The sequence below is a fragment of the Pelophylax lessonae genome (genome assembly GCF_965119305.1).
Source record: "Pelophylax lessonae genome assembly, chromosome: 2".
NCBI classification, from domain to species: Eukaryota; Metazoa; Chordata; class Amphibia; order Anura; family Ranidae; genus Pelophylax; species Pelophylax lessonae.
The window spans coordinates 666,726,195-666,753,868 of NC_138769.1; the positions used below are offsets into that span (position 1 = coordinate 666,726,195).

General features: G+C 44.9%; 1 protein-coding gene across 2 annotated transcripts in view; it reads left to right on the forward strand.

The window, feature by feature from the left end:
• The first annotated feature begins 6,300 nt into the window (after nt 1–6,300).
• MSANTD4 (Myb/SANT DNA binding domain containing 4 with coiled-coils) overlaps nt 6,301–27,674 on the forward strand; it is a 41,559-nt gene continuing 20,185 nt past the window's right edge. The window contains exon 1 of one of the 2 annotated variants that reach the window (XM_082244293.1): nt 6,301–6,594. The gene's annotated coding sequence lies outside the window, so the exon portion shown is untranslated. The remainder of the gene's footprint in view (nt 6,595–27,674) is intronic. The other variant, XM_082244292.1, reaches the window with a different exon arrangement.

Consider the following 27,674-nt stretch of genomic DNA (forward strand, 5'->3'; position numbering starts at 1 on the left):
TTTTTAAATAGCAGATTATTAGAACAGCACTGTGTGTAAAGGCTGTATGTCACAGTAACGTATGAATGAAAAAATGAATAATTATTTTTCACTTTAATTGGTGATTTTTCAATCAATAGCAGATGTGAACACAGCAGTGTATTATGTTTTATGTCACGGTCAGCAGCAGGCTATGAAGGGAAAAAAAAAAAATTCCCCTTTAAATTTGTAATTTTTAAATAGCAGATTAGAACAGCACTGTGTAGTAAAATTTAGCTGAACGCTGCACACAACAGACTGATAAAAATATTTTTTTTTTCTCTCTCCTCCTCCTCAGTGGGCTCAAGTGAGGGCAAAAAGATCATTCACTGCACCACCCCCCACACAGCAAAATCGATGTAGATCGCTAACGGACGATTGTTCTGTCCTGTGTCTCCTAATCTCTCCCTGCCTACTCTCTCCAGCCTGTCCCTAAAATGCTTTTCTATCTTTCCCTGCCTACACTCCGACCTGTCCCTACATTCTTTTCAGCCACAATGTTTTTTTTCCCTGTCTGTCCCTAATCAGCAGCAGCCAGCACCGTTGTGTGTGCTCTCTCCCTACACTAGAACAGACTGACGCACACCACGCTCTGTCTCTAGCTTATAAAGACCTGGGTCACATGCTTCAGCTGGCCAATCACAGCCATGCCATTAGTAGGCATGGCTGTGATGGCTTCTATGGCACACCAGTTAAACGCTTGTTGATTGGCTGTTGAAACCGCGCCATTAAAAGCCCGCCATTACATACAAAACAGGAAATAAAATTACCGAACACGGATTTTAAACCCGAATATACAGTAAAGTTTTCGGGTCCGGGTAACAAAAATCCAATTATCCGGTACGGAACCGAATAATACAGTCAGTGTTCGCTCAACACTATCCAAGACCTCTGCCCCACACCTGCGGCAGTCTCAGGTGGCCCAGGTTGAGAAGGTGGTGGTCACTTCCTAGCAGCAGATCAGGATCCAGGAGGAGAAGGGAGAGGAGGTTGTCGTCCTCCTTCCCCAACAGTCAGTCAGAGCAGAGGAAACTCCAAACAAAAACAAGGTGGATAAACCACCTATCTCCTGCGCTCAGAAAAGCTGACTCCTTGACTGCTCTGTCCACGGGACTTTCAAAATGGCGTCTTGGATGGCTAGGATCCTGCTGCCTAAAAGGACTGGGGCAGTCCAACAATACTGCAAACAAGAAACACAAAGAAAGGTGCATCGACCTAGCGCATTATCCTCAATATGGGCTTTATTGTTAAAACATAAAAATGGCTACTCACAAGCAAAGGTATAAATCAATCACATCGGACTCAAAATCTTGAGTATCGAGAGTAGTCCATACGAATGTCCCTTGTCCTATTAGGATGAGCTCTGAGGAAGAAGCGTATGCCTTGAAACGCGTCAGCCGTCATCCTAATAGGACAAGGGACATTCGTATGGACTACTCTCGATACTCAAGATTTTGAGTCCGATGTGATTGATTTATACCTTTGCTTGTGAGTAGCCATTTTTATGTTTTAACAATAAAGCCCATATTGAGGATAATGCGCTATGTAGAGCAGAGGAAACTGCCTTCCTTCCCCAGCCAGGATCTGTGCACCTGGGTGATGGTACCAGAGAAAGGTTGTCCCAACAGCCAGAAGGAAGATGGAGCAGCTGACTCTCCTTCCCAGCAGCAGACGGTGCTCCAGAATGATGACACCAACCCAACAGAAGAGCTGTCAACAGAGCAGAGTGCTGCTAGCCTCTCCCACCAACTAACAAAGGATGGGTTTGCTGAGATGCTGGATGGGACTATAGGCTCTACTTGTATACCACAGGGATTCTGGGCAGTTGGCCCAGATCTCCAACAGCCTGACGACGTAAGCCCCGTCACCGTCTTCTCTCCAGCGGCTTAAAGGATTCCTGGGAGGGTACAGTCCACACTTCTCCCCCACAGTGGGTATGTTCTACGAGAGAGGCAGAGGTTGGCTGGGTGAGTAATAATCTGTTTGGGACAATTTGTTTGGGGTACTGTGTGGGTACGGGCTTTGGGGGACTGGAACTACAGACTAACTCCTCCTGTGTTAGTCTCCTTCCGAAAGGGGAGAGATTTGACTGGAGTCACTTTGGTTGGGGGGCGCGTTGAACCCAGCTTACCTTAAAGAGGTTGAGAAATCCCTTTCTCAGCTCCCTAGGCCACTCTTATGTGTAAGTCAACCTGTGTCTATTAGGGGCACAGGGTGACCAAGAAAATGGTGGGCAGCTACTTAATGGACACTGAGAATTTGGTTTGGATTACTTCAAATGGGACAGTAATATTTATCCACAATATCTCTCAAGAAATATATGAAGACTGTTCCTGGTTTGTTTGATTCTGAACATGTTCATTGAAAGAGCTGGTCACGTTGGCTTCTGTTCCATGTTCTTCAATGTAGGGGACGGACAGTCTGTTACTGGTGGTCTCCTGCTATTGTCTGTGTATCAAGGTGTGAGGTGTTTACACTTATAATAATGTGTATTGTACTTCATGAGCTCAATGACGGCAAGTCTGCTAGTTAATTCACTCACATTAATTAAATCACTGTCATCTATTAGTTGCTAATGGGAAAGTAGAATACTGTTTGCGTTGGTTGTTCCTTAGATATGTTAAATATATTTCTGTACACAATTTCATCTGCATAAGATAATGAAATCAGGCACCTGACTTGGTGGGGTATATATTCGGTGTGAGTTTGTTCAATAAATGTTCCAGATCTTATACAAGCTATTCTCTGCTAGTTTTGTATGGGGACAGCTAGAATATCTGATACCTAAGTTCAAGACTGAAGGAAGCGGTATTCTGACAGAAGCACAAAAGCATATTGTGGGTCGCGGTTCTGTTACACCCCTCATGAAGGAGGACCCTGGTCCTGTGTGACATGGAAAGTGTACAATGAGGTAGTATTATCCCCCCTCATGAAGGGGGACCCTGGTTCGGTGTAATGTGGAGGGTGCACAATGAGGTAGTATTATCCCCCCTCATGAAGGAGGACCCTGGTCCTGTGTGATGTGGAGGGTGTACAATGAGGTAGTAGTATCCCCCCTCATGAAGGAGGACCCTGGTCCTGTGTAATATGGAGGGTGTACAGTGAGGTAGTATTATTCCCCTCATGAAGAAGGACCCTGGTTCTGTGTGATGTGGAGGGTGTACAATCAGGTATTATTATTCCCCCATCACAAAGGATGACCCTGGTCCTGTGTGATGTGGAGGGTGTACATGGAGGTAATATTATTCCCCCTCATGAGGGTGGACCCTGGTCCTGTGTGACGTGGAGGGTGTACAATGAAGTAGTTTTATCCCCCCTCATGAAGGAGGACCCTGGTCCGGTGTAGTGTGGAGGGTGTACAATGAGGTATTATTATCCCCCCTCATGAAGGAGGACCCTGGTTCTGTGTGATGCGGAGGCTGTACAGTGAGGTAGTATTATTCCCCTCATGAAGAAGGACCCTGGTTCTGTGTGATGTGGAGGGTGTACAATGAGGTAGTATTATCCCCCCTCATGAAGGAGGACCCTGGTCTGGTGTGGTGTAAAGTGTGCACAATGAGGTAGTATTATCCCCCCTCATGAAGGAGTAGCCTGGTCCTGTGTGATGTGGAGGGTGTACAATGAGGTAGTATTATCCCCCCTCATGAAGGAGTAGCCTGGTCCTGTGTGATGTGGAGGGTGTACAATGAGGTAGTATTATTCCCCTCATGAAGGAGGACCCTGGTCCTGTGTGACGTGGAGGGTGTACAATGAGGTAGTATTATTCCCCTCATGAAGGAGGACCCTGGTTCTGTGTGACGTGGAGGGTGTACAATGAGGTAGTATTATTCCCCTCATGAAGGAGGACCCTGGTCCTGTGTAATGTGGAGGGTGTACAGTGAGGTAGTATTATTCCCCTCATGAAGGAGGACCCTGGTTCTGTGTGACGTGGAGGGTGTACAATGAGGTAGTATTATTCCCCTCATGAAGGAGGACCCTGGTCCTGTGTAATGTGGAGGGTGTACAGTGAGGTAGTATTATTCCCCTCATGAAGGAGGACCCTGGTTCTGTGTGATGTGGAGGGTGTACAATGAGGTAGTATTATTCCCCTCATGAAGGAGGACCCTGGTCCTGTGTAATGTGGAGGGTGTACAGTGAGGTAGTATTATTCCCCTCATGAAGGAGGACCCTGGTTCTGTGTGACGTGGAGGGTGTACAATGAGGTAGTATTATTCCCCTCATGAAGGAGGACCCTGGTCCTGTGTAATGTGGAGGGTGTACAGTGAGGTAGTATTATTCCCCTCATGAAGGAGGACCCTGGTTCTGTGTGACGTGGAGGGTGTACAATGAGGTAGTATTATTCCCCCCTCATGAAGGAGGACCCTGGTCCTGTGTGATGTGGAGGGTGTATATGGAGGTAATATTATTCTCCCTCATGAAGGAGGACCCTGGTCCTGTGTGACGTGGAGGGTGTACAATGAGGTAGTATTATTATTCCCCCATCACAAAGGAGGACCCTGGTCCTGTGTGATGTGGAGGGTGTACATGGAGGTATTATTATTGCCCCTCATGAGGGAGGACCCTGGTCCTGTGTGACATGGAGGGTGTACAATGAAGTAGTATTATCCCCCCTCATGAAGGAGGACCCTGGTCTGGTGTGGTGTGGATGGTGTACAATGAAGTAGTATTATCCCCGCTCATGAAGGAGGACCCTGGTCCTGTGTAATGTGGAGGGTGAACAGTGAGGTAGTATTATTCCCCTCATGAAGAAGGACCCTGGTCTTGTGTGGTGTGGAGGGTATACAATGAGGTAGTATTATCCTCTCTCATGAAGGAGGACCCTGGTCTGGTGTGTTCTAAAGGGTGCACAATTAGGTAGTATTATCCCCCCTCATGGAGGAGGACCCTGGTCCTGTGTTATGTGGAGGGTTTAAAGTGAGGTAGTATTATTCCCCCTCATGAAGGAGGACCCTGGTCCAGTGTGGTGTGAAGGGTGTACAATGAGGTAGTAGGGCTCCATGCTGTGCACTGTGTAGGAATGGAGTGTGTACTGGGCAGGCTGGCACAGATGGTGAATACAATGAGGTAGTAGAGGTGTGGAAGGTGTACAATGAGGTAGTAGGGCTCCCTGCTGCGCACTGTGTAGGAGTGAGGTGTGTACTGGGCAGGCTGGCACAGAGGGTGTATAATGAGGTAGTAGAGGTGTGGAAGGTGTACAATGTGGAGGGTTGCACTGTGTAGGAATGGAGTGTGTACTGGGCAGGCTGGCACAGCGGGTGTACAATGAGGTAGTAGAGGTGTGGAATGAATTAGTAGGGCTCCATGCTGTGCACTGTGTAGGAATGGAGTGTGTACCGGGCAGGCTGGCACAGAGGGGTGTACAATGAGGTAGGAGGTCTCCATGCTGTGCACTGTGTAGGAGTGAGGTGTGTACTGGGCAGGCTGGCACAGAGGGTGTACAATGAGGTAGTGGAGGAATGGAAGGTGTACAATGAGGTAGTAGGGCTCCATGCTGTGCACTGTGTAGGAGTGAGGTGTGTACTGGGCAGGCTGGCACAGAGGGTGTACAATGAGGTAGTAGAGGAATGGAAGGTATACAATGAGGTAGTAGGGCTCCATGCGGTGCACTGGGCAGGCTGGCACAGAGGGTGTACAATGAGGTAGTAGGGCTTCATGCTGTGCACTGTGTAGGTGTGAGGTGTGTACTGGGCAGGCTGGCACAGAGGGTGTACAATGAGGTAGTAGAGATGTGGAAGGTGTACAATGAGGTAGTAGGGCTCCATGCTGTGCACTGTGTAGAAGTGAGGTGTGTACTGGGCAGGCTGGCACAGAGGGTGTATACATACAATGAGGTAGTAGAGGTGTGGAAGGTGTACAATGAGGTAGTAGGGCTTCATGCTGTGCACTGTGTAGGTGTGAGGTGTGTACTGGGCAGGCTGGCACAGAGGGTGTACAATGAGGTAGTAGAGGTGTGGAAGGTGTACAATGAGGTAGTAGGGCTCCATGCTGTGCACTGTGTGGGAGTGAGGTGTGTACTGGGCAGGCTGGCACAGAGGGTGTATACAATGAGGTAGTAGGGGAATGGAAGGTATACAATGAGGTAGTAGGGCTCCATTCTGTGCACTGTGTGGGAGTGAGGTGTGTACTGGGCAGGCTGGCACAGAGGGAGTACAATGAGGTAGTAGGGCTCCATGCTGTGCACTGTGTGGGAGTGAGGTGTGTACTGGGCAGGCTGGCACAGAGTAGCAGTATTCCTGTCAGAGCCATCATCATCCTGAGTGCACACATTGCCGCCTCCTTTGTGTCTCCTCTACACACAGGCTGCTTCTCCTGTCTCCCTCCTTGTAGTAGAGGTCTGCCCTTCCTCCTCCTCCTTCTCCTGTATGTCAGTGCAGCCAGTCTCCCTCCCTCCCTCTCCCCAGTGCTGTTGCTGCAGCCTCCTCCTTCTTGTGTCTGCCAGCTCCGGTGCCTAGCTAGCAGTGTGCCCCCCCTTGCCTCTGTGCCATTCTCTGGGGTTGGGCATCCCTGGATGCCCGAGGGACTGTCTGTACTCAGCACACTGCGGTCTCCAGGGGGGCCGTGCAGCCACTGCAGCAGGTAAGAGCCTCTCTCCTCTACTGCACGCTGCAAGCTGCAGGGAGCTCCTCTGCCCGGGCTCCTCTCACACAGCCCGGCCTGGCTCTCCCTCAGCTCCATACCGCCATCTTGCCTGCCCTGCAAAGTGATCATGTCTGGGCTACAAGTGCGTGTAGGGAGGGCTGAGCACAGCACAACATGCTACACTGCACACTGCATGGACCTTCCATCTCATTCTCCCATACACCTACTACCTTTACACACTGGGGCAGACATATGTACACTATTGCTTTACACTCTGCAGCCTCTATTATTGCCTTTTATTATTTGCACCTGGATGTAGTGCCCATAAGGCAGAGAGCAGTAACCCATAGCAACACATAGTAAGCCCTAGTTGCCTATAATAATCCATTGCTGCACATATTAACTCATAGGGACAATTAGTAACCCATAGCAACACACTGTAACCCAGCAGAACATGCACAACTATACCTGACATAGCTGTACTACACCCTCATGTAGAAGGCAATCATCAGAGGGCTACACACTGCTTTACATTGCATGCACAACTCAGTCTGCACCCTGTAGCCTTACATTGCATTGTCCCATGTATGTTGCTTTACACAATGGTGCAGATTACATGCAGTCTGCAGGTTGTATCGGCTCCTCACTGGATTTATTGGCCATAAAGCAAAGAGCATTGCAGCACATAGTAAGCTGTAGTAACACTTAGTAACCCATTGCTACACATATTAACCCATAGCAACACTTAGTAACCCATTGCTACACATATTAACCCATAGCAACACTTAGTAACCCATTACTACACATATTAACCCATAGCAACACTTAGTAACCCATTACTACACATATTAACCCATAGCAACACTTAGTAACCCATTACTACACATATTAACCCATAGCAACACTTAGTAACCCATTGCTACACCTATTAACCCATAGCAACACTTTAAAACGTAACCCATTGCTACACATAATAACCCATAGCAACACTTAGTAACCCATAACAACACACACTGTAACCCAGCAAAACATACATAGCTATGTCTGACATAGCTGTGCTACACCCGCATGTACAGGGCAAACATTAGAGGATTGAACACTGCTTTATATTGTATGCACAACTCAGTCAGCACCCTGTAGCTTTACATTGCATTTTCTCATTCATGTTGCTTTACACAATGTTGCAGATCACATGCAGGTTGTATTGGCTCTTGGCTGGATGTATTGCCCATAAAGCAAAGAGCAGTAGCCCATAGCAACACATAGTAACCTGTAGCAAATGAATTACCTTTAGCAAAACTTAGTAACCCATAGCAACATACAGAACCCAGCAGAACATGCACAGATGTGCAGAACATGCCTCACTACATCCCTATGTAGAAGGCTTTTAGAGGGCTGCACACTGAGTTACATTTTTGCATGCACAGTTCAGTTTGCGCCCTGTAGTTTTACATTGCATAAACCCACACATATTGCTTTACACAATGTCGCAGATCCCATGCAATGATTTGTAGTCTGTAGGTTGCATTGGCTCCTGATTGTGCATTTTACAATTTGCCCATTGCCCATAAAGCAAAGAGCAGTAACCCATAGCAACACTTGGGGGATATTTACTAAAACTGGAGCGTGCAAAATCTGGTGCAGTTCTGCATAGAAACCAATCAGCTTCCAGATTTTTTTTTGTCAAGGCTTAATTGAGCAAGCTGAAGTTAGAAGCTGATTGACTACCATGCACAGCTGCATCAGATTCTGAGTGCTCCAGTTTTAGTAAATCTCACCCTTACTGCCGGTTCACACTGTTCCGACTTGGTCGCCTGACAAGTAGCGGAGCATGCTGTGCAATGGGAACCGTTCTAATAGGAGCGACTCAAGTCGATCCGACTTAGAAAAAGGTTCCTGCACCTTTTTTTTGCAAAGTCGGAGCGACTTGCATTGACTTCCATTATGTGAAGTCGTGGTGCACGGGCGACTGCATTAGTCGCCCGAAGTCGTGTCGGATAAGTGTGAACCAACTCTTAGTAACCCATAGCAACAGATGGTAGCCCATAACAAAGCTTAGTAAACCATAGCAACACATGGTAGCCCACAGCAACACATAGTAACACATAGCAATACATAGTAGTCCATAGTAACACCTAGTAACCCATAGCAACACATGGTAGCCCACAGCAACACACAGTAACCCAAAGGTATACATAGTACCCCATAGCAATACATAGTAGTCCTTAGTAACCCATAGAAACACAGAGCAACACACAGGTGCCCATAGCAGCACTGAAGGCCCGTACACACGATCAGAAAATCGGACGGAAAATACCGCTTTCAAAGCGATCGTACGATAATCTGGTGGTTAGTACACAGCTTTCAAGAGCCGGTCAGGACAGTTCATCCGATAATTTTAGAAGGGACAAACATGAAAAATTTTCTCGTTAAATACGAGATTGTACGATTTACGTTTAATCAGTACCATCTTCGTCCCTACAATACAATAGAATACATGACATCTCTTCTGAATTTTTATTCTGTCGTATGAGAATTTTGGTAACGTTAGTAAACTCTTCATTTTCTAATTGGAGACTAGCATGCATAAAAAACCGGATGGTCATTCGTCTGATAATCTCATCGTATGTACCAGGCCATTCGTCTGATAATCTCATCGTATGTACCAGGCCATTCGTCTGATAATCTCATCGTGTGTACCAGGCCATTCGTCTGATAATCTCATCGTGTGTACCAGGCATTAGTAACCCATAGACAACATCTCCACCATTGCTGTGAACCCATATCAGGTGTCATCTGATTGCTGTGAGCTATTGCATTGCCCCTTGGACTATTAAAAAAAGAATGTTTTTCTATTTATACAAATGTCTATATTTAGATTTCGTCTTGTAAATTGAGTAAGATGTATGCAATCATTTTTCCAAGCAGTATTTATAAGAACTGCGTAGTAGTTTAGCTGTCATTTTGCCCAAGCCGGTTCATTTCCAAGCAGAGCGTGTTCTTCATCCAGATTAGACAATTCTACACAATACAGATTTTTACTACTCCTCCTAACAACATGCCGGTGACATATAGGTGGTCAGCAGGTGGATATTCTCATCACATGTATAGTTTTCTTTACGCAGTGTTGCAGATCACATATGACTGCAGTGCCTTCAGATACAGGCGTTGCTCACTGCTTTCATTTAATAATATTTAATAATAACACCAAGAAAAACTATGTCCAACTATCAGGTGTAACCTTCCAACAGTAAGGGAAGTTAGGGAAGTTCTAGCAATGGGAGCTGATTTCTGATTTAGTGCCTTAGGTCATTGCATCTAACACATTGCTCTGTGCTGTGCTAAAAATGGTTATTTACACCACAGACATGTCTGATGCGTCAGGATGACAGGAACATCTATGCATCGAGGTTTATAGTCTGAATAGAATTAGTTTTTTTAGATGCTAGCCTTCATTAATCATTTTGTATAATTAAATGTGTGTTTACAAGTACGTTACACTGTATACAACGCTGCTTGTTGGGCATGCAGGGCTAGTGCTGGATCTCTAAGAGGCAGTAATGTGACACAGTGCGGCTATTTTACTATCCCTAATGAATGAGGACCTTTGTCATGTCTGATGCCGATCCAGAGGGTCATTACCATTATTTTGCATGTAATTCTTGTGAATGAGCAGCCCAAACCAACTGTATACATTTATTATATATGTGCAGTGCATACTAGCACATTATGGCTTAAACCTGCTAAGGGAATCCTTTTTTTTTCCCATGTAAACTTTACTGGCGATTTAATGCGGAACTAAAGTCCTGATACGTATCTTTCTTTTAATGGTCCGGCTTCCCTCGTCAGCATAGCATATTTTACCTGGCTTCCTCCGGTTGCCGGGCTGTGGTCATCTTCTTTGGTGGGATGATATCACTCCTGCGCATGTATAGAATGGGATTGGTGCAGCGCTAACACAATTGAATCCACAGTCCATACAAATGTTCAAATGGATCAAATACAAAAGTGCAGTAAACAAAAGTTCATCAGAGAGTGCTCCAATAAAGAAGGGAAACTGTCCACCACTTCAAACTTGGAAAAAGCCCCGAGTGCAGGAACCGCCACCAAGATAATAAATGGCCTCTTACCAAATTGCAATGACCCCCATTACAAGGATCAAAGACAGCCTGTGTGATCAAATCAGTGCCCAGATCGACATGTATCGATTCCCAGTGTTCCCTCAGCAGCTCCGACCGGAACAAGTGAACATAAGGAAAAGAGGGACAACTCCAATAGTGAAGTACGTTCACAGGTTTATTCAGTAAAAGCAGAGTGGCAACTCACGTTTGCATGAAGAAATCACAGCATGTCTCGGAGCTATACTCTCAGAACCTTTGTTTCCAACCAATAAAATGGCCGCCGTGTCTCCTTGCTGGCCTCAGCACGACGAACCGCAGGCTCCTCCTCCAATGGAGGATCGATACATACATGTCGATCTGGGCACTGATTTGATCACACAGGCTGTCTTTGATCCTTGTAATGGGGGTCATTGCAATTTGGTAAGAGGCCATTTATTATCTTGGTGGCGGTTCCTGCACTCGGGGCTTTTTCCAAGTTTGAAGTGGTGGACAGTTTCCCTTCTTTATTGGAGCACTCTCTGATGAACTTTTGTTTACTGCACTTTTGTATTTGATCCATTTGAACATTTGTATGGACTGTGGATTCAATTGTGTTAGCGCTGCACCAATCCCATTCTATATTGCTATTTAGATCTGGTATTTCTGATTCTAGATCAGGTGCTGGCTGCTTTCATTTGGTCTGTTGACTTTTTATTCATGTATGTTTTTATCTTTACATTTTAGCGCAGCAATATCCCCATTTTTATACTCCTGCGCATGTGCAGGAGTTCAGTTATCCCGACACGCAGGCGCTATGCCAGAATGTAAATTGATCTGTGCATGCACAGCTCACGGTACATCCCAAAGAAGACTGTGAGCAGGCAGGTAGGTTGATTTTATTGCAAAAGAGACATTGGGGTGGATTTTCTAGCTGCAAATAGGCTGTGCATTTGCAGTTGCTCCAGAGCTTAGTAAATTAAGTGAAGCTTCACTTTTCAAAAAGTTGCATGCAAAGAAAATAAAAAATGGATGATGGAAGTCCGCAGAGCTTCCCCTCATTTACCAAACTGGAGAAATCACATTAACCACTTTACCACCGGAGGATTTTGCTGTCTTATGTCTGGGCCACTTTTTGCGATTCGGCACTGTGCGACTTTAACTGACAATTGCGCGGTCGTCCGACGCTGTACCCAAACGAAATTTACGTCCTTTTTTCCCACAAACAGAGCTTTCTTTTGGTGGTATTTGATCACCTGTGCTATAAACAAAAAAAGAGCGTAAATTTTGAAAAAATAACAATATTTTTCACATTTTTTTATATGAAATTCCCCCCCAAAAAAATGTAAAAATCTAAATTTTTTTACATTTTTGGCCAATTTGTTTTCTGCTACCTATGTTTGGTAAAAAAAATCACAATAAGCGTATTTTGATTGGTTTGCGCAAAAGTTATTGCGTTTACTAACAAAGGGAAAGATTTCTGTCATTTTTGGTGTTTTTTTTTTAACGAGTAATGGCGGCGATCTGCGTTTTTTTTTTTTTTTGCGGGACTGCGACATTGCGGCGGACAGATCGGACCCTTGACTGACATTTTTGACACTTTTGGGGGTACCAGTGACATTACTACAGTAATCGGTGCTATAAATATGCACTGTTACTGTAAAATTACACTGGCAGGGAAGGGGTTAATTTTATTGGAGAGGGAGGGGTTAATGTATGTCTGGTGCTTACTAACGTGTGTGGGGGGAGGGGACTATGTGACACAAGGACAGATCGCATGTTCAGCTATGCTGAACCCTGCAATCTGTCACTGTCTGTCACTTAGGAGATCCGCCCGCTTTGTTTACACTAGCGGGCTGATCTCCAGACTCGATTCCCCGACGATCGGGGAAGAGCAGCGGCGATCGCCGATGCTCCTCCCCTGGCCCGACTCCCGTTGTGACTGAAAACAGCGGGAGCGAGCCTCCGGCGGCGCGCGAGCGCCGCCCACAAGGGGAGGAGTCCAGCGACGTAGGTCTACGTCGCTGGACGGATTCGAGCCACTTTGCCGCAGTACAGTCCCAGTGACTGGTCGGCAAGTGGTTAAATTGCACTTCCAAAGTGCAGTTGTCTATTTGCCTTTAGTAAATTAACCCCATTGCATGTCCCTTCCGCAATAAAAATCTGCCTGTCTCAGTCTTTAAAATTGACACTTTAGCTTCACTTTAAGACTGTTAAAGTGGATTTCTGCTTTGTGCAAAACAGTTGCACTTATTAGGGTTGATTTACTAAAGGCACGTAGGCTGTTCACTTTGCAAGGGAATATTCCCTTTGTTTAGTAAATTGAGTGAAATTTCACTTTGCAAAGAATTCCCAATAGCTTGGGTATTTTTGTTTGCACATGATTGGATGATAGCCGTCAGCAGAATTTCGCCTCATTCACCAGCCTAAGGGAAAATGCCCTCTCAAGCCTTTTCGCATTTAGTAAATTCAGTCAGGAAAAAATAGACTGTGTGGTACCCCGTAGCAAATCAGAATAAAACTTCCACTGATCTGTCTACAGTGAACCAAAATCTGATTCCCGCTCTGGGTTTTATTTCCAAAACTCAACTTTGATAATTCTATGGCAGAATGGAAAATTCCCAGCTGCCAAGTCACTAGGAAAAAAAAGCCCCCTGGCAATCAGGATTTTTTGTAGAGGTGCAGCTAATGAATGGGTAGATGGGGGCACAGCAGCAGTAGAGAGGGTAAGGGAATGCGCAACTTGGCCTCACTGGACAAGCAATGTCTCTTCTTGCTGGTGACTACATTTCTACAGGATCTGTATGCAGTGATAGAGCATCTTGCATTAGTGATAATGGAAAAAAGATTACAGTAATTCTGCCAAGTGGTGAAGTGTCAACTGGCGACGCTTATCTGACACTTGCCTAAAGTTGAGCTTACCAGTCAAAAGCAGACACTGAGCTCATCAGTAATCTAGGGGGCTTGATTTACAAATGTTAGCTTCCAGCTCTGAAATTAGAGCTTTGCCATGCAATCCTCCTCCCACATCCATCTTCAATAGAGCAATATAGAGGCTAGCATGGCAAAGGCCATGTGCCAGAATTCAGCTGATTTCTAATCTAACATATGCGTATTAGGCACTTTGTGGTTCAGCACTTGCAGGAACTATGGAACAAACAAATATACGCAACGCTACCTTTCAGTAGGGATGTAACGATATCGAAGATATCGCGATATCGTATCGTCGTGGTCGTCTCGATATCGTCGTGGTCGTGTCTCGATATCGTCGTGGTTGGGTTACAATATTAAAAGGACAGGTGTCCGTCAAAAAGCAAGAGGAATAAACACAGTCCCGCGGAACAAATCATTGTTAACTACATAGACCAGAGTTTAAGGATTTTTTTTACTGTTTTTTTTTTTTCTTGCAATGTAGATATTTTGAGCTTTCTGATGAAAAACGTGAACATAAGCTAAATGATAGGTCAGTGTTTTTTTTTTAAAGGCTTTTTGACTGACTATTTTATTTAAGTTTAAGTTATGTTCCTAAATACCAGTTTTAAAAGGCTGCCTTTATTTGCCTTGCACATTTAAATCTGACTTAACTTGATCTTTGTTTGCACTTAAAGGGAATTGCCTATTGTTTGTTTACAATTGTTCTAGCTGCTTCTTAACTTGAACATTGCACAGAAGAATCAGTTATGCAACCAAATATTACTATACAGAATATTGATGTTCCTGACTACAACTTGCACTTTAAAAGCACTATGTGATCAGTGTTTTATGTTGTCATGGATCCATAAATACAACAATAAATTGCCTGTTGACTGGCAAAAGCAGAATAAATGTCGGTATTTTTTCGCTATTATTATCACAAACACTATCATGAGCTATTTAACAATACCATGAGCTTTTCCACAATATCGCAATAAATATCGTACCGTGAGGTCAATATCGAAATTGTATCGTACCGTGAGATTTTGATATCGTTACATCCCTACCTTTCAGTCTCTGCTTTTACAAGTTAGCTACAATTTAAAGCTTTAGGACAGGGGTGTCAAACTCTACAGTATCTCACAAAAGTTAGTACACCCCTCACATTTTTGTAAATATTTTATTATATCTTTTCATGTGACAACACTGAAGAAATTACATTTTGTTACAATGTAAAGTAGTGAGTGTACAGCTTGTATAACAGTGTAACTTTGCTGTCCCCTCAAAATAACTCAACACACAGCCATTCATGTCTAAACCACTGGCAACAAAAGTGAGTACACCCCTAAGTGAAAATGTCCATATTGGGTCCAATTTGCCATTTTCCCTCCCCGGTGTCATGTGACTCGTTAGTGTTACAAAGTCTCAGGTGTGAATGGGGAGCAGGTGTGTTAAATTTGGTGTTATCCCTCTCACTCTCTCATACTGGCCACTGGAAGTTCAACATGGCACCTCATGGCAAAGAACTCTCTGAAGATCTGGAAAAAAGAATTGTTGCTCTACATAAAGATGGCCTAGGCCAGTGATGGCGAACCTTGGCACTCCAGATGTTTTAGAACTACATTTCCCATGATGCTCAACTACACTTTAAAGTGCATGAGCATCATGGGAAATGTAGTTCCAAAACATCTGGGGTGCCAAAGTTCGCCATCACTGGCCTAGGCTATAAGAAGATTACCAAGACCCTGAAATTGAGCTGCAGCATGGTGGCCAAGACCATACAGCAGCCTAACAGGACAGGTTCCACTCAGAACAGGCTTCGCCATGGTCCAACAAAGAAGTTGAGTGCACATGCTCAGCGTCATATCCAGATGTTGTCTTTGGGAAATACTGTAGACATATGAGTGCTGCCAGCATTGCTGCAGAAGTTGAAGGGGTGGGGGGGGGGGGGGGTCAGCCTGTCAGTGCTCAGGCCATATGCCGCACACTACATCAAATTGGTCTGCATGGCTGTCATCTCAGAAGGAAGCCTCTTCTAAAGATGACGCACAAGAAAGCCTGCAAACAGCTTGCTGAAGACAAGCAGACTAAGGACATGGATTACTGGAACCATGTCCTGTGGTCTCATGACCAAGATAAACTTATTTGGTTCAGATGGTGTCAAGTGTGTGTGGCGGCAACCAGGTAAGGAGTACAAAGACAAGTTTGTCTTGCCTACAGTCAAGCATGGGGTGGGAGTGTCATGGTCTGGGGCTGCATGAGTGCTGCCAGCACTGGGGAGCTACAGTTCATTGAGGGAACCATGAATGCCAACATGTACTTAGACATACTGAAGCAGAGCATGATCCCCTCCCTTCAGAGACTGGGCCGCAGGGCAGTATTCCAACATGATAACGACCCCAAACACACCTCCAAGAAGCTGAGGGTAAAGGTGATGGACTGGCTAAGCATATCCCCAGACCTAAACCCTATTGAGCATCTGTGGGGGATCCTTAAACGGAAGGTGGAGGAGCGCAAGGTCTCTAACATCTCACAGCTCCAGTATGGCATCATGGAGGAGTGAAAGAGGACTCCAGTGGCAACCTGTGAAGCTCTGTTGAACTCCATGCCTAGGAGGGTTAAGGCAGTGCTGGATACTAATGGTGGTCACACAAAATATTGACACTTTGGGCCCAATTTGGACATTTCCACTTAGGGGTGTACCCACTTTTGTTGCCAGTGGTTAGACATTAATGGCTGTGTGTTGAGATATTTTGAGGGGACAGCAAATTTACACTGTTATTCAAGCTGTACACTCACTACTTTACATTGTAGCAAAGTGTCATTTCTTCAGTGTTGTCACATGAAAAGATATAATAAAATATTTACAAAAATGTGAAGGGTGTACTCACTTTTGTGAGATACTGTATTTCATTGTTGGCCGCATCAGCAGTATGGTTGCCCTGAAAGGGCCAGTTGTATCTGGAGTGCGCTGCGTGCAGAGTGCAGAGATCAGGAGTATATTACGTACAGAGTGCAGAATTCAGGGGTGTCTAGAGTGTAGTTCAGGTATATGCTATGTACAGATTGCAGGGTTTAGGGGTGCGCTACATACAAAGTGCAGGGTTCAGGAGTGCTTTACGTACAGAGTGCAAAGTCCAGGAGTAAGCTAAGTACAGAGTGCAGGGTTTAGGGTTGCGCTGTTATAGAGTGCAGGGTTTAGGGGTGCGCTATGCATAGTGTGCAACCCCAACTCCAATCCTCCCCCTCCAAAGCTTCCTTGCATCTGTACAGTCTCTTACCTGGTCCAGCTCTAGTACCTCCTGGTGTAGGCATCACCTTGCAGGGAAATATTTCTCTCTCTCTGGAGATCCTTCCCCGCCTTGCCCTGCCATAAGTGCGTGCAGGGATCTGTTACATACGGGAAGCCGATGAGAGCAAAGCTGTCCTTTGTAAAAACAGAAGACTTTTGTTTAAAAGAGACAGTGGGGAGAGGGAGTGGAGGGCGAGAGCCGTAAGTTGAGGTATGAAGTTCTGCCATGTTCTGGCTGCAAAATTGGGTGCAAGGGCCACATGACAAGATCTGGCGGGCCTTATGTTTGACTTATGTGCTTTAGGATAACAGCAGGGCTACCTTAACCACTTCAGGACCAGACCTATTTCTGGGACTTGTTGTTTGCAAGTTAAAATCAGTATTTCTCTTTCGTTCACTGACATACACAGTTCCATGTCTTCTAGACCCTTATGCTGCTCTCCTCAGAAGTAGGACAAGGCGGAAACTATTTTGGCTACGCCCCTGAGGCAGTCCCAGAGGGTATACCATCACTTCTTGCTATAGGACTTCAATTTTTTCTGCCTAGTCAGGAGGAGGGACCTGGCTCCCTGCAGTGATCTGCGGTCTTGGCATTTTTTCCTTTTTGAATTGAATTGTTTTCTTTCTCTTTGTTATTTTCTGTTCCTGTGTGAACTACAATCAACCTGTTCCTGTGTGAACTACAACCAACAGGTGGACTGGGCGATGCACTGGATATCCTAGATCCTTATGGTCTTCACAGTCTGGCCTGTGAGCGCGAACCAACTATTATCTCTGCGCTAGGTTCGCTAGGTTGGCTGCGACATAGCCCCACTGGACGGGGGCTGGCTGGCGAGTGAAACACCTCGTGAGGTTGCATAGCCCTGGTCATGCCAAGGTGTGGTGAGTAGTGTTCCCCCTCTTCTCTCTGGGAATTGCTGGGGTGGTCACGTTCCCTCCCTGGGGATGGTAGCCCCCCCCATGTCCTTCCTCCCCTCACGTTTTCCCCCCTCTCCCTAGCAGGGTTTCCCCCGCATTGGTCGTCCTCACCTGTCCACCGTCCCTTCCCCTAGTCCCCTTTGGGGTGCTCGCTGTTCTTTTGGGGTAGGGGGGCTAAATTTGTGTTGGGCCGGAGTGCGGTGGTGGTCCCCTTTTAGGGGTGCCTGCATTCTTTGCACTGCAGGGGGGTTCCTGGGGGGCTCCTCCCTGGTGGACTATTACTTCCCTGGGGTCCAGTGGCATCTCAGGGTCCGTGTGGCGCCGCCATTTTGCCGTGCATGGTTTTCTCTAACTTCGGCCATGTTTGTGTAGTGTGGCGGCCATGTTTTGGGTTTCCCTGTGTAATAGATAAAGCCGGCCATGTTCTTGTAGTTTGGTGTGGTGACGTGCAGCGGGGGCGTCAATGTCTGCGATTCCTCTTCCTCTTTGATCGCAGTGTAGCAGGCTGTTTGGCGCTCTCCGGCTCTGGGGTGGTGAGTCTCCATGGGTATATGATCCTTCCTATGCTATATACAGCGCCGCAGTTGCACTGCTACTTGTGGTGCTCCAAAGGTGTGCAGGTTTTTTTTTTTTTTAAAACAAACAACATATTTTGCTTTTGTGCACAGTGTGGCTCCAATTTAACTGTGGAACCCCTAGACTAGCGGCCATGATGGTAGCCCTGCAGTCACTTGTGTCAAAGGTTGATATGGCCTAGCGAGAAGCGCCCCCCGCCTTCACCTTTATCCTCTGCCTCCTCAGAGTTTGAGGGGGATTTGGCCACCATGAACGCGAGTCAGCCCACTGGGTCTGCGTGCTCTAACAGTGAGGATAAAACCTCCTCCTCTGCAGCCGCACATGAAAAATGGTGGAGGCATTGACTGTGTAAGTGTGGGAAACTTTAAAGTTGGAGGACTCATGCTGAGTCGGCGACGCAGGTGCAGTTTGGCACCCTCAGATCTTCCAAGGTGACTAAGGCATTCCCCTTTCCTGTCTATTTTGACGAGATTGTTGCTAGTCAGTGGGGTTCCCTGAAACACATTATTGAAATACCTAAGTGTTTCGCTAGGAGACATCCCTTTGAGGAGTCTGTCCTGAAGAAACTGATGGTTCCACCATCGGTGGACTCTCAGGTTTCCAGGCTGAATAAGGCCACACTTTTACCAGTTGAGGATTCTCCATCCTTTAAGGATCCTGTGGACAAGAGAGCTGAGGCTCTGGTCCATTACCTTTTCACCATGGCAGGTTCAATGTTGAGGCCGGTGTTTGCTATCACCTTGGTATCTCAGACCGTAACGAAATGGGCAAAAATGTTACGCCAGGATCTGGAAGAAGGGCAACACCCTCCTGAGCTGGCAGATCAGTTGATCCAGGGGCTACAGTTTAGACTTTTCCTCCAATACAACTTCTGTCGAGGCTGCGACGCAGAATCGAGGTAGAAGGGATTCCAGTCATTCTGGTGGCACCAGACTGGCCTCGCCGGTTTTGGTAAGCAGGCCTAGTAAGGCTGGTAGCAGACGTCCCTTAGAAACTTCCTCTCGGGGAAGATCTTCCTTCCTGCTTTACAGTCGCTGGCTTTAATGGCTTGGCTATTGAAAGCCAGGTGCTGAAGGACAGAGGGCTGTTGGAGTCTGTGATTTCTACTCCGTTAAAAGCTAGGAAATCTACTTTGTGAAAGGTTTATCATCGAGTTTGGAAGACGTACATTACTTGGTGTAAGTCTCGGGGGGCGTTTTTCCCCATTCCTTCTCTGTGTCTCGCCTGTTGGAGTTTCTACAACTAGGTGTACTGTAGATCAACGTTTGGCTCTGGTCACCATCAAGGGCCAGATTTCGGCTTTGACCATATTTTTCCAAAGGCCGTTGGTGGCGAAGTCCTTTGTTCACACTTTTTTGCATGGAGTTCGCCATCTGGCTCCTCCAGTGCGATCCTTGGTACCTCCATGGGATCTCAGTTTGTTACTGTCGGTACTTCAAAAGCCTCCTTTTGAAAACATGTGTAAACTTTCTTTGCTCACTGTCACAGAAGGTGGCCTTTTTGGTTGCTATAACTTCTGCGCCTAGGGTGTCGGAGTTGGCTACGCTGTCCTGTCGATCACCTTACCTAGTGATTCACAGGGACAAAGTGGTGCTACGACCCTGTCAGGCATTCTTTCCTAAGGTTGTCTAGGGGTTTTATTTGAATGAAGATATTGTGTTGCCGTCCTTATGTCCTAAACTGAAACATCCTAAAGAAATTGCACTACATTCCTTGGATGTGGTCAGGGCTATTCGGGTGTACCTGGCGGTGACTGAGTCAATTCGGAAATCTGATTATTTGTTTGTTCTTACGGATAGATCTCGTAAGGGGCAGGCTGCATCTGCTGCGACCATTTCCAGATGGATCAAGCAGAGGGTGGTGCAGGCCTATTCCATTAAGGGTCAGGTTCACTCTTTCCCTGTCAAGGCGCATTCTACGAGGGCGCTTAGTGCCTCCTGGGCCTTCTGTCATCAGGTGTCAGTGGCTCAGATGTGCAAGGCTGCTACGTGGTGGTGGATATACTTGCATCTTCGAATGCTGCTTTTGGTCGCAAAGTTTTGCAGGCTTCGATTGCAGAGGCTCCCGCCTCTTGAGGGTGTATTTTGTTTTTTGGTGGTGAACTCCAGTTGTTCCTGGTTGAGCTCCTGTTTTTACCTGTTTGGCTATGTTTAGCCTTTTGAGGGAATATATATGTATTGCTGTGTATTTTCCCACCCCTCATGTTTATACTGCTTTGGGACATCGCAAGGGTCTAGAAGACATGGAGCTGTGTCCGTCAGTGAATGAAAGAGAAAACTGGATTTTTGTCTTACCGTAAAATCCTTTTCTCTGAGGTTCACTGATGGACACAGCACCCGCCCCTCTGTTGGGATGAGTTATGTATTCTGGCACTGCTTGTTACAAACTGAAGTCCTTTAGCAGGAAGTGATGGTATACCCCCTTGGACTGCCTCAGGGGCATAGCCAAAATTGTTTCCACCTAGTCCTACTCCTGAAGAGAGAGCAGCAAGGGTCTAGAAGACATAGAGCTGTGTCCGTCAGTGAACCTCAGAGAAAAGGATTTTACGGAAAGACAAAAATAAATTTTTTTGCTAGAAAATTACCTAGAACCCCCAAACATTATACATTTTTTTTTTTTAGCAGAGACCCTACAGAATAAAATGGAGATCATTGCAATACTTTATGTCACACCGTATTTGCACAGCGGTCCTACAAACAAATTTTTTGGAGAAAAAATACACTTTTTTGAATTAAAAAATAAAAAAAACAGAAAAGTTAGCCCAATTTTTTTTATAATGTGAAAGATAATGTTATGCGGAGTAAAGAGATACCCAATGTGTCATGCTTAAAAATTGTGCATGCTCTTGGAATGGCGACAAACATTGCTACTTAAAAATCTCCATAGGCGACGCTTTAAAAATTTCTACAGGTTACCAGTTTAGAGTTACAGATGAGGTCTAGGGCTAGAATTATTGCTCTTGCTCTAACGGTCGCGGCTTTACCTCACATGTGTGGTTTGAACACTGTTTACATATGTGGGCGCAACTTGCATATGCTTTCGCTTCTGCACGTGAACTCGGAGTGATGGGGTGCTTTAAATTTTTTTTTTCTTTTTACACTGTCCCTTTAAAAAAAAAAATGTTTTTGATCCTTTTTATTCCTGAAACAAGGAATGTAAACATTGTATTAAAAATAAGCAGGACAGGTCCTCTTTAATGTGAGATCTGGGATCAAAAAGACCTCAGATCTCACATCTCCCCTAAAAGCAAAAACAAAAGAAAAAAAATATTTTTTTTTCCAGCAAGAAAACAAATGGGCCCTTTAAGGCCGTTGGGCAGAAGCGACATATGACGGCGGTCTGGTCCTTCAAGGCCAAAGAGTCAAGTGGGGGCCCTCTTGTCCTCAGTCAACTTCATGCACAGCACCTCAGAGGAACGGATTGTTTCCCCTGCTACCGACGGCTCCAGTTAGTGGGGAAAACGGACGGGGGGGGGGGTCACCTCTCCTACCACCCAGAAAAGTGATCCCGCGGCAAATCCGCCACTGGGACTACATTTATGTGAAAGAGGACCGCCGGCCAAGTAAGAAAATACCAGGGTTATGGCAGCTATCTGCTGCCATAACACCAGTATTTATTGTCAAAGTACCGACGTAAAACTGCTGCGATTCGTCCGAAAGTGGTTAAAGCGGATGTAAAGGCAGAAGGTTTTTTATCCTAATGGATTCTATGAATGGACACATGGAGCTGCAGCCTCGGCACGGGTGCCCCCATAGCAAGCTGCTTTCTGTGGGGGCACTCAATAGGAGGAAGGAGACAGGAGCACCAAAGATGGACCCGAGAAGAGGGGGATCTGACTGACAAGAATCGACTTGTAGGCAGGTGCAGGCGTTCCTCCAACCTGTAGGGGGCACTGTGCCACAGTTACTGGTGGAGAGGAGTTTGTTATAGGAATTGACCACTTATGGAATCCACCAGTATTTTCTAGGAAGACAGCCGTCCGGACACTAAATCTCTTGAGATCTCAATTGGCCATCTTGACGAGAGACCTGATAAGTAGGGTGTTCTGCGTTACTTAAGTTTTCCTGAAACGAGTGGTAGGAAGGAGAGTAGCACAAAGAAAGGTTTCTGATGAGCAGGGTCAGAATAGGGGCAATTCCTGCAGTGAATACAGTACCGCCTTGGTACATCACAAACCAACACCCCCTCCAGCAAAAGCCATCTTATAGTATTACAAACCAGAGCCTGATAACAATGTGCGAACAGAATTATTGGATTGCCTTAGATCAGTGCTTACCAAACTGTATTTGCTTATTACTATTAACCTGTATAGATTAATAAAAGATAATTTAGAACAGATTGGTACCTTGGCTGAGGTCCCATCTACACATGGCATAGTCAGAAAAGCTGTCCTCTTCACAGGGCCAGGGCCATGTTACTACCCTGGTACCCTTGGGAGTTACTTTGGCATCAAGCCCCAAATGCAATGGGACAAATAGTCCATTGGCTGTAGGGACTAGAGAGTATGGCTACATACTTTTGTCCTGAAAACCTTTGGCCACATTAGTTGTCTACTTCCCATTGATATGCTGATCAGCACTTGATTTGGTGAAATCATCTTTTGTCTACAAGTTATTATTGAAAAACCCAACAGATTTTGTAGACTTCAACAGCATTTTTTTTTTATAGTCAAGCTTTAAAGAATGGTAGATGACCCCCACTTGTTGTCACTGATTAGTTGTGAGTTGGTTATATGCCTTAAAGGAGATGTATAGCCAAAGCTTGTTTGGCTGTACATCTCCCATGGATCACAGGAGTGCTGATCGTTCTGCACTCCTGTGACCCGTTTTGACGTCACAGATGTTGGTCCAGGCACTGCGTCATTACGACCACAAAGTAGGGATCCGCCAGGTGCCTGGACCGACACCTAGCCTCTGAGAGCATGAGACCACTCCCTGTTCCGTTACAGCCCAGTGCTCCAATGAGCGAGGAAGGGGCAGAGAGCTGCTGACTGACAGTCAGCAGCTCCCTACTCGGGGAGCTGTCAGAACCGAGTGATCAGCGGTGTTTGATCGCTCGGTTCTCAGTTTAGAGGCACCAGGGGACAGATGCAGCATCAGACCGACCTAGGTAGAGCATATAATGCAATAACCCCATCCTTCTCTTTCAAGCCATGGGGAGTTAAAGGCCAAGGAACTGCCAGTGATCTGAAAACAAGTAATGAGGGCTAAAAGATAGACAGGTGGTAGCTTACAGTACTTAAAGGGACTTCTTTATGGCAGTCTGAAATCCAGCTACTACGTGTGAAGAACAACCTTTAGAAAGTCCAAAAAAAATTCTTTTACCTTCTCTGAATGAGCCAAATCCTTATTTGTGTCTCACGCACTCCTCAGTTTATTTAATCTTCAGATCGAAGTTTCTCAAGCTGGGTGGTGCCATCACCTAGTCACCCATGGATTGAATTTCAGCAGGAGACAGGCATAATTTATTTAAGGCCAGCTTAAAGGACTTACTGTGCTGTAGTAGCGGATTCTATAGGAGTCACTTTACCGCTTTTACTTTCATGTGAATATTTTTGGTTATAACATCTCATTAAAGCTGAACTCCAGGCAAGTGGCAGACAGGAAACCGTGTACCTGCCAAAGGATGGGAAATTACTGTCTTTTGTCACAGTCACCTCACCGAGTTCCTTGGTCTCTACTACAGCAGTAGCACACCTTTGTCAAAAACACAGCCCAGCCTGCTGATTGGACCTTGAAGGAACAGCAGTACATATAAATTTTAGCAAACTCTGATTATGTCTGGCCCTACCCTTCTACCAGTTTGAGTGCTGATTACAGAATACAGTACTTATATGCAACTGATTTCAGGTGCTTAGACTAGTTGCATTTGAAATAAATATATTAGGCCAAATAAAATCACATGACATTGCAGCCTTGTGCCGACAGTGGCACCGTCCCAAATCAATGCAACGCCAACTGTGCGGTGCTTCACCAATTTCCAAAAGTAGTTCCTACACTACTTTTGGCAACTTCGGCAGCTACTTCAATAGACATCTGTGCATGAATCTGCATAGATGTCTTTCAAGTCACCCCCAAAGTCGGACTGAAATGCGGCTTTGAAATCATGCGCGTTCAGATGAAGTTGCACGATTTCAAAGCTGCGTTCAATGTTATTGCGGGCTAAAGCTTGTTTACACTTGCGATGCCCTCTAAAGAGCCTTCTGCAGTAGATTACTCTTCAGAGAGTGTTTGACAGGCAGTGAGGAGGCATTGTGTTGCCTTCGCTTTGTCTGTTTTAACACCCCCCAAAACCCCATACCGCAATTACTTCGCAGCCCCATTTAGTTTAGGTCGCATTTGCCCCCCCCCCCCAACCGCAAGTGTAAATGAGGCCTTAATGAACACATACCTGCATTATTTTTTTCTGTTATGTGTTCAACTTTAAAGAGTAACTCCACTTTTGTTGAGAAAAATAACAGTCCTCCCAGGGTCATCAATCTACAGTGCAAGGATTTTAACCATTTGCCGCCTGCCCACAGTAGGTTTACTGCGGATGGGCGGAACACAATCCCATGACCGCTGAGTCCAGTGGACACAGTGGTTCATGGCGGCTGGGGTATAATGTTATATTTATGATTGGTCATTATGATTACAATCTAAAGAGTCGTGAATGGTTTCTATTCATGACTGCTTCCTTTCTGTTGTGAAGCTGTGATTTGCCCACAGCTATCACATGGTACCCGACACCAAGTTCCATGTGATTAGCTGTAGCCAATCATAGCATGTCAACAAGAAACCAAGCTGTCATGAATGGAAAGACATTCATGACAGTTAACTATTGTCACTATTGTTACACTGAACTACTCTGATGAAAGTTAAAAAAAAAAGAGAAAAAATGTTAAAAAAAAAAGAAGAAATTGTTTGAAAAATTGATGAAAAAATTATTTATTTATTTTTACATACTGTCACCAGTCAGTATCCCTGATCACTGCCACGCCAGCCATATGATGAAAGTATGTAAAAAACAAAAATGTGAGAAAAAAAAACAAATTTGATTTAATCTTTTCATTTTCCAAAAAAATTGTGACAAAAAAATACAACTTCAAAAAACATGCCATACCTCTTGCTATAAATACTTTGGACTGTCTACTTTCCAAAAAGGGGTCATTTGCTGGGTATTTGTACTGTCCTGGCATTTTAAGGGCCTCAAGAAATTAGATTGGCTGACAGTATCAATTTGTAAATATATGCAATAGTTTGTAGGCTCTCTCACTTTTATACAAACTAAATAATATCCCTTGGTTTGGGTTCTTTTTTCAAAGAAATGTAAAACATTTTGGCCTAAATTTATGAATAAAGGTTATTTATTTACAAGATTTTAAAAAAGAAAAATGTTTTTTTTTTCTGTATAATTCCTTTGCATTGCGAAAAAAATAAAAAAACTCAGTGATGATTAAATACCACCTAAAAAAAAAACCTCTAGTTGTATGAAAAAAATTATATAAATGTCATATGGGTACAGTGTTACATGACCGCGCAGATGCCAGTTAAAGTAGCGCCATGCTTAATAGCAAAAAATGCTCTGGTCATGAAGGGGGTAAATCCTTCTGGAGGTCCAGTGCTGAACAAACTGTGTTACAGATTCGTATCTGTTATCTTCTCAGGAAAATTAGCTGTGTAATGCTAAGTTCACATATGTGCGGGTGTGTGTGTGTAAATCGCACGCGGTCCCACAGCCACACACAAAACACTCTGCTTTTAAGAAAACACAGGCGACAGTTTCTGTGCGGCTGCCTTTTGAAAAAAGTGCGGAGACCTTTTTCCTGCAGGAAACACAGGTACACGGCATGCCAAAACGCATAGTTGTGAGCCTAGCCTTAGATCTTTTCAGGACACTTTCATGATTCTGCTGAGAAAAGTTGCAGTGTCAGCATTCCTTTAGTGGTAATTTACCCTTAAGGAGTATCTTAACAAAAATTACATTTTTTTTGCAGTGAATGCCTTACTCTAGGTTCACACCTATGCATTTTTTTAATTAGTTTTGCAGAAACGCACTACAGTCCATTTAACATGGTTTTCTGTGGTACACGTTGACATCTATGCGTTTTTTAGCCAGTGGGTTTTTGTAAAGGGTCAGGGACTTTTTTCCCGCAGCAGATACATTTTGCATGTAATATACAAATGTTGCAGATACATTTTGTGTAAAAAATACAATGTTACATTTTTTACATGTGTTTTGCATTTTTTTTCTCCATAACAAACTGTAAATAGCTGGTTGTTAGGAGCGGGGTGGGACCCCAGTCCCCTCAAAATTCAACCAGACCCTCATCCGAGCATGCAGGTCAGGAAGGGTGAGGGTCAAGGGGGCGAGCAAGCACCCCCCCCCACTTCCTGAACCATACTAGGCCATATGCCTTTAACATGGGGCACCTAATCCCCATGTTGATGGGGACAAGGGCCTCTCCCCCACAACCCTGGTTGGTGGTTGTGGGGGTCTGCGTGCGAGAGGCTTACTGGAACCTGAAAGCCCCCTTAAACAAGGGGGCCCCCCAGATCTGGCCCTCCCTGTGAATGAATAGGGGTACCCCTACTCATTCACAAAAAAAGTGTAGTGAAAAAAATCACAGTAGAGAGTTTTTGACAAGTACTTTATTTAAAAAATAAAAATATATGTCCCTTGATGTAGAACTATCATCAATCATGATGCCCGCCACCACCGCCAACCTGAAAAAAGAAAAAAAAACCTCTGACTCCAACGAAGGCTCTTTTCTACAGAAGCGAATTCAAATCATTCTGAAAATTTGGAATTTGTTAGAAAATAAAGAAATCAAACAAAACTAAACACATTTTTCGGTACTGCACATATCTAACGACTTTTAGAGCACAAACAAAACAATCACATTGGTCAAGGGTTAAGTCTCAGGGTAAAGTCGCATTGGAAATTGCACGATTTTTAAGTCTCACAAGTGTGAATGAAGCCTCAAGGAGTAGCTCACCAAAAATTAAATTTTTGTTGCAGAGAATGCCCAAAACCTGACTTGTATCTTAGTGCAGAGTTTTTCCAAAAAGTAGGAAATAACAATTCTGGGGAAGGTCTGTACACCATCTGTGTACAAAACACCTCCAGGTAGCCATAATGCATTGTATTTTACAGACAATCACGGAAGCTGCAGATTGAAATGGAAAGGTAATTTTTAATAAAAAATAAATTATAATATGGCTTCTGTAGCAAAGGTTTATGCTGTGTTATATAATATTTTTTTATTGCCTATAATTTTTCTATGAAAGTGGAATTACCCT